Genomic DNA, 8,103 nt, shown 5'->3' with positions numbered 1-8,103 from the left:
ATATGCGCCATAAACCAGTTGGAAAGATGACCAAGAACAGTGGTAGTAGTACATTGGTTATATAGGAAGGTTTTCCAGTTTGACGTATGCTTCCGTTGGTGATAATTACAACAAAAATGAATTCGAAACATTACGTAGAAATGTTGGAGATAAGTTTAATTGACCATTATGAGGCATTTAAGATGCCGGACTGGGTTTTTAAACAAGATAATGCTGTCACCTCACACCCACCGCACCACACAACTCACTAAATAGTGGTTTTCTGATAAAAATATAGAGGCTTTCGATTGTCCAGCTTTTTCACCGGGTCAGAATTGCTTCGAGAACCTTTTTTGCATCCTTGCACGTCGTTTTTATGAAAACGGAATGCAATTTGACGATGTAAACATGCTCAAATGTCGAGTTCGGGAGTACATTGGAGGAGATACAGAAGAAAAGCTCAAAACACATATCTTATACATGAAATCGTATTTGATTGAAGTCATCCGAAAGATTTACACGTAAAAAGACTATTGAATATGGAAAAAATGAAAAAATTTCAGAAATATGGATGAATTTTGTTGAAAATCATTGGTGGTGCTATTTTTATTTCGCACCCTTTTTTTAGTTTTCCTGAAGTTACTAAAAAACGGATCCACAGATCAAAACTTTTCAAAGCTGGTTCAATCCGAAACACCATTTAGAACATATAACAGAAAGCATTGAGTTAGAGCTCAATTATTCGTCTGTTACAGAGCAAAAAAGTAGGTGGTGCAATTTTAATTTCGTTGGATGTATATCTTAAACCAATTGGCTATGAAACAAGCACTCCAAATCTATTTTTTGCATCTAATTTGTGGGGGTTTTACGCTTAACACCTTATTTCTTGGTCCAAGCAGTTATGCTGAACGTTTTGTAGCAAATCATTCAACGCCTCTCCTCATGTCGGGCCGGCCGGACCTCCGCTCCGTACGGTAGTGTGGACACCATACGGGTTATTATCCGTCGCCGACGCTGAACGATGTTTTCGGCGCAAAAAGACTCGTGAACTCAACCCTTTTTCAACTGGGAACGCCACGTGCTCCGATTTGTGTGTGTTTGAAGGCGTGGGTGGTTCGTTTGGTGTGTGTGTGTACGTTTTTATTTGTTCGTGAGTATGTGTTCTGGATGATACCGGTAGTCCGGACACAACAAATGTGATTAGCTACCCCACCTGGGTATGTGATTAGCTACCCCACCTAGATGGGCGTAGCTATGCCACCTCCCTTTGCCTAACAAAGATCGTATTCCAGAAGTTTTTCTGGAGTATATAGATGCCTACAAAGTCGCCAAAATCTGGTTCAGACAATCTCATCGTGGCCAGCTGTGGAGGCGGCTTTTGTCCACCGTGGCTCACGCCAACCTTGATTCATCCGTCTCCGTCTGCAGCACGAAACCAAGCGCGGTCGCGATGACTCCTCCTTTCGATTGCAATCCGTTTCCGATCTCATATCTTCTCGTCAGGTTCCTAGTCGTTATTGCTGCTTCCTCTCTTAAGAAAGAAAGCATCGCGTGAATCCTGCAGTGTTGGGAGTTCCGACCGACGAAAACAAGGTGCAACACGCTCCGAGTAAAAGAACCGAGATCTAACTTCTTTGAAATCAAATCTGCGTGCTTGACCAAACCATAAGCAGCACATTTTTTCTTCCCGCGCTTGCTAAGCGAAAAACGGAAACGAACCGCTGCACTCACTCGCTCTTTCTCATTGTATATGAGGTAGGTTCCGATTCCGAACCACGGTCCGCCATGCGCTATGCATCGCTCTGTCTCACTATACACCAACAAGCGCTTGTCCCACGGCATTTACTCCCATACCCGGGGTTCTATGCACCCAGTTCCGCAGAGTCGGAACTAAAGAACCTAGTTCAGCTTCGTTCAAACATTAAAAAATCCCACCTTTAGAGCCTTGTCTCTGTCTGTCGTTGCGGGGAGCGGGACGCTCGGGCTCCACGATAAGCGCCCAAAAGATGCCAGGTAGATCACATTGTCCCGCGCTCGTTCAAGATTGAAAGGAAGGGGGATAGATTGGGAGATTGGGGGGCCTGGGAGGTGCAGAAACCCTACAGAAGAATGAGAAAGCCAAGCAAACATTGTTTGCAAAATTTTGTGATGAATCGCGGAACCGTGGAGCAGGGAATATTTTGGGAATTGAAGAGGAATTCCGCATTTCGACCCAGGGGCGTGTGTTTGTGCGTGTATGCTTATGCGCGCCTGGAAGAAGACCTTAATCCCATGGTGCGGTGGTGCTGCACACGCTACGCCGATCCTTCACCATCTACGTGTCGTGAATCAGCTACTCAACAGCGACTACGAGATTGTCCTACACCTTCGCGATCATCTTCGCGTGGAATGCGAAAGAGACAGATGGGAGATAGATGGAAAGATGACAAAAACAGGGACAGGGAAAGGGAAATGTTGGGATGGAAAAGGCGTAAGTCTTTGCGCAATATTCGAGGTACGAGGTTCGAGCAGGATCGCAGCAGGTTTTTGGGCAAGTAGCACGGTACCGATCGTCGTTCCGACATTTTAATAGCCATTCAGAGACCATCGACAGGATTCGTTTTGGTGACCAGTTTTTGTGGGCCCAGAAAAGAAGAGGAGGAAGACAGTGTGGCAAAATGTTTTAAGCCTGTATTGTAGACAAACCCCCACCGGAGCGAATAATGCGAGATAGCGTGAGGCGGACAGAGACACACACGTGCACAGACACATACCCGTGAAGGTCCCGGCAAGGCGTGCTTTACCAGCCCACCCGCTGATAACGGTGTACGAGCGGGAGAAGTCGCCAAACCCCGTACGGTGGTGGGGTTTTCGCGCACCACCCTTTATACATTTTATGTTTGCTTACTTCCGAAAAGCAGCGCGTAAATCCCGTGCGTACGCGCACGCTCGAGGCAGACACGAGGGCGCATGCGCACCGGGGCCCGGGGGAACCGACAGCCATCAGTGTTTATTTATTTAACCGAAGTGTTTCATTTGCTTTTATTCGGAGGGGGATTTTCCAACTTCCACCGGGTTTTTGGGGGTTGCTTTTTCGGGGGATGGAACAGGAACCGGGATGTCTTTCCGGGATTCTCACCGGCCGGCCGATACACTTCATTGCGACAGTTTACGGGGGTTCTTTCTGGCTTTTATCTGCCTCGCCACTCGGTGTTATACAATGTTGCCCGACGATGAAAACGATTATAACGACGAATATGACGATGACGACGACGACGACGACGACGACGACGACGACGATAAGGGAACTCTTAGGTACATAGCATTTGTTTTCTGCGTGTCAGCAACAATCGCAATGTCGCAGGCAGCCGGTGGCAAGTCAGTGCAGTGGGAGTAGACGGCAGTGTCAAAGGTCGATCCTTCTCAGTAACTCAACTCACTATTACTCGATGTCAAGCCTGAATCGGACTGGCGCGCATCTGTACACGGCCAGGACGATCGGTGTTAGACGATCATGATCGCAGTAATGTCGAGTCCGTATATTCGTTCTTATTTCATGAGAAAACGGTTCTACGATGGCTGACGTGAGACACATTGTTTAATTGGCTTAATAAAAGAATCTTGTATAATCTGACTGCCCCGGGGCCGGATTGAGTGGCGTCTTTTGGGCACTTTTTGCGTGAAAACATCCTCCCCCTCACCCCCACTCCTTCCGGCGATCGTCATCGATCACCATCAATAATTGCTAAGCGGCCGGCGCCGTTAGCGCGTTGCATAAATTGTGGCGGTTTCCTTAACGCAACATTTCACTACGAAAACAACATATTTTGCTGTACGTAGAACTGGCTAATCGTGCGCCTATAAGCCCTAAATGCCACTAAAGTTCATCATGTTCTTAGCATTGGTACAAGGGTATTCCGGGATCCATTCCGCCCTGCCAGATGCCCCGGGCCAGATCTTCGGGAGCCAGACCAGGACCAGACAGGAAAGGGCAGGCGAGGTGTGTCGGAATGTGTATGGATTTACATCTTCTGCCTACCGCATACAGCCAGACAGGGGGCACTGCAAGCCAAAAAGCGTCACCACCGTCAACCATTGTTCCCTCCGCATTGGGCTGGACAGGGACAGGGAGCCGAACGGTTCAAAAGGGGTGCTGCCGCATTACCCCCCGGGAGGGTTCTCGACCGACGAGCGAAGAGGGGCATTTTGCACCTTTTTTATTTTTTTTAATACGACCCCGGCCGACAAAAGGCTTCGGAACTTCAGAGTGCGGAACAACACGGAACATCATTTCCTACTGCGAGCGCCAATAATGAACCGTTTGAATCCCATGAAAAGGAGCGAGTACACCTCTTCGGAGAGCACCCGCTGACAGGAGGCCTCTCTCTCTCTCTTTCTCTCTCTCTCTCTCCTTTTCTCTTTCTCTCGGTTTCTGTCGTCGAACGAATGAAGGACGCAGGAAGAGGTACGCGTGTACTTGAAAGCGCTGCCGAAAAATGGACAGCCGCCTTCACCTCGTTTCATTTTCTGCTGCCCTTTACTCCTCCTTCTCTTCCTCTTCCTCTTTTTCTTCTGCTTCTTCTTCTGCTCCATTCCATTTCGAAATAAGAAGAAAACTTTTTTCCTCTGCCCCATTCGGTTTGGTTTTTGGCTCCGCTGTCAGCATCGGCATTCCGCGCAGTTCGAACCTTCGAGTTCGAGTCCTCCCATGAGTATGGAACCTCGCCGGCTACCAGGAGTGTCCACCCTTGGATTGATACCGGCACCTTCATTAGCGAGACAGGCACCGGGTATCCAGGTGGAGCACTTGTAGCCACAAACTCCGCCAAGAGCATCTAGAAGCGAAGAACTTGCTTACGGGGGAGGTAACGAAGCAGACCACCAGCCAGCAATCCGAGGACTTGCAGCATCCACTCCAGACAAAAGGCGCAGCATGACTTCGAGCCCGCAGGCTTCCACTTATCCACTCAAACGTGAGAGATGAATAGACCCTGCAGTGGTGGGGAGAGAAGTGAAAAGCAGCCGTCAAGTTCTCCAGGGACCTCCCTGGATCCTCAGTCCTCGGAACCTCAGCGTCCAGGGTCCGACCAGCGGTTATCCCGTCGGATTTCGTACAGCTCTGCTTTGTGCTCCAAAGCGTTTCTCGAGTTCCACACCGACAGCCGACTTCCGACGAGTGTTCCGACCGAAACTGTCGGCGATAAAGCCGCGCAAATAAGTCGATTAACTAAGGTCGTTAAGTAGGTTTGAAACAATCAACCAACCGAAGCATTATATGCTAGGTTTGTTCCAGGTTTGTCCCACTAGACAATTAAGCGCTCAAAGCTGGCGAAAAGAACGCAGAACAATGCGGCCAACAGATGTGCCCCGCCTGATTTAGCACCATGCCGATCCCTGTGTGTGTGTGTGTGTGTGTGTGTTGTGCGTGAACTCTGAGAATCGGTGAGAGCATCTAATGAAGCATTACATGTTTGTGTACACCCTGGCCCATAGCGTCCTACCCAAAAACCCAAACGGCCATTGTTCGCACAATTTTTTCTGCCTCCTTGATCGCTTCACAAGCTGACCCAAGATGTGCCTTCTTCGCCTCCTCCTCCTCCTCCTTCGTCTTTCACTTCTTCATCTGCGCCTGCTTTTGTTATTTCTTTTTTCTGGTTCTACATCTCCGCACCGTACTACAATGAAACAAATTGGCTCACAATGTGTCGTGAATCGAGATGTGATGATGCACGAGCAGGCGGTAGGCTTATGCACAACCCCCTTCTCTAGAACAACCGCCATGCCTGGAGATTTCATTGACAAGTTTGAACCGAACCCGGGTGACCCAAGGTCCGCAAGGATAAGAGGAATGCGTCGCCTTTCTCCTTTACCTTTACACCACCTAGCACTGTCAGGACCCGGCACCCGGTCGTTTTGGTCGAAGGTGGTGGTGGCGGTCCATCGTAAACCAATCGTTTGGGTAGATCGGCCTTGTTACTTTGGGCTCGGCTTGCAGTCCGATTCGGGAATCGCTTTTTTGTTTTTTGGTTTTGGTTTTGTTGTTTTCTTAACCGAGCCCCCAGGCCCACCTCTAGAGCCGCTCTCCCCCGGAGCGTGTAATGCTTCATCATTCTGCCCCTACTACCGGACACCGGAGAGGAGTACCCCTACGGTAGGTGTCAACGGTGTAGATCGATATCGTAGGACGGGCAAGGAAAACGGCGATGGGTAGGCAGGCTGGTCGAAATAGACGGCCTCCTGTTGCCTTTTACAGGCGGAATCTCGGGACCTAGACATCTCTATTATCTCTACCAAGGACCGAGTTTGCCTTTTTGTCTGCTGCTGTCGCTGCCGCTTCGGCCTCGTTCCCTTCGCTTTCGCCGGTTGCCGTCTGTTGGGCTCCCAGTATCTCTCCGTTTGATCTACCTCTCTCTCTCTCCTTCTCTCTCTCTTTCTCTCTCTCTCTCTCTCTTTCTTTTTCTCTATTTCTTTCTCTCTCTTTCTCTTTCTCTTTCTTTCTCTTTTTCTCTCTCTCTCTCTCTTTCTTTCTTTCTCTCTCTCTCTCTCTCTCTCTCTCTTTCTCTCTTTCTCATTCGTTTTATTATTTCTAACTAATCCTTTTGTCGGTAACAAGATAAATTGCATCACCGAGATCGATCGAGAGGCGTCGTCGATCGGCATGCAGTCCCTTCGTCTCGTCCGGTCGCCTTTATACTAGGAGGAATTACATATGTCAGCGTAAAGTGTGATCCCAAGTATCCTTCTAGCGTCGTCACGAAAGCAATCCCGAGCAACAGCAGGCACGTTTGATGTTTCCAGCAAACACAAAGGACAAGAACGAGTATCACCTAGCTCCAGCAGATCAATGATTTGCTCAAAGTTGACCGATTGGCCCTTGGTGCGACACCCGTGGATATAGTCGTCATGGTCGGCGGCGGCGGCGGCTCCGGCGGCAACGACCCGACACCCCGTTGACAGTTGACAATGGATCATGGTTATAGATGTAAAGCAACATGAGACAAAAGGGAGTCCTTATGATTGCCGAGCCACATTCCAATCCTCGAAACCAGGAAGGGCTCGGTGAGAATGTTCGCGCACATGTAGATGCCTCCGCGCCAGCATTCCTTACTTTCTGTGCGTGTACTGCTAAATGGGCCCTTGAAGTCAGCACCATGGTGAAGAGTCCAAGCAGTTTCTAGTTTGTACGTACTTGTAGCAAAAACGAAGGTAAATGTACTAATGAGTAATTCCATACTTCGACCATCTCGACTAAGTCACGGTGTGACTATAGCCAATTTTTCCAGCGGATTTGAAGAGGAAGAGGTGTAACGCCTGGGACTTTTTCTATATATTTGGTTGAAGAATAAGTAAATCATTATTTTTAAAGTGGGAGGCTTTTGTGCTCGATATCTAGTGAAGTATTAAACCCGAAAAACTTTAATTTATACTTGGTGTAAAGAGGTTTTTCTAAGAACGAGGAAGGAGGGCACTTCTCGCTAAAAACAAAGCCTTCAGTTTTTGTTATTTCCACCATTCGTCTGTGAGTTACAGCATGTTAAACGGAAGTAAGCAAATTTTTAAACGCATTTCACACTTTTGCTACAAGCCTCCAAAAAAAAAACCCAGGGCGCACACATTTTGCATGGTGTATACGGTCATAATAAACTATGATATAAAAATTTATTCGAAAATGGTTTCAGATGCGATGATTTCGCCCCGACCCTGCTAAATGCATCTCACACAGATAGGTCGGTGGTAAAATCGCGAAATTGGCGGAAAATCACAAAAATACTGGGAGTTAACTGGCATGTTAGTAGTCGTAGCATAGCCCTGGGTGCGAAAGATACACCGAAAAACTTCTTAAAATTATTTACGCAAAGCTGAATTAAATAATTCTCATTAAGTTCGATAAGTACATCAATCGACACCCGAACATGGTGGATCTGAATTCCGTCTGCGGAATTCTTCGCCAAACGGAATAAAATCAAGACTATTACTATAGACTTTTACCGTAATAAGTTATTCCAGTGCGATCCATATAATCAACGAGCATTTGTCTGATATAGCTACAACAAGCATATCATGTGGCCTTTTCTTCGAGACCCTTTCCCGTTATGTTCATCTACCTTTGCCTGGATTAGCTAATCGCTTTTACACATCAGTTGT

This window comes from Anopheles darlingi, chromosome X (genome assembly GCF_943734745.1).
Source record: "Anopheles darlingi chromosome X, idAnoDarlMG_H_01, whole genome shotgun sequence".
NCBI classification, from domain to species: Eukaryota; Metazoa; Arthropoda; class Insecta; order Diptera; family Culicidae; genus Anopheles; species Anopheles darlingi.
This window is presented reverse-complemented; position numbering follows the sequence as displayed.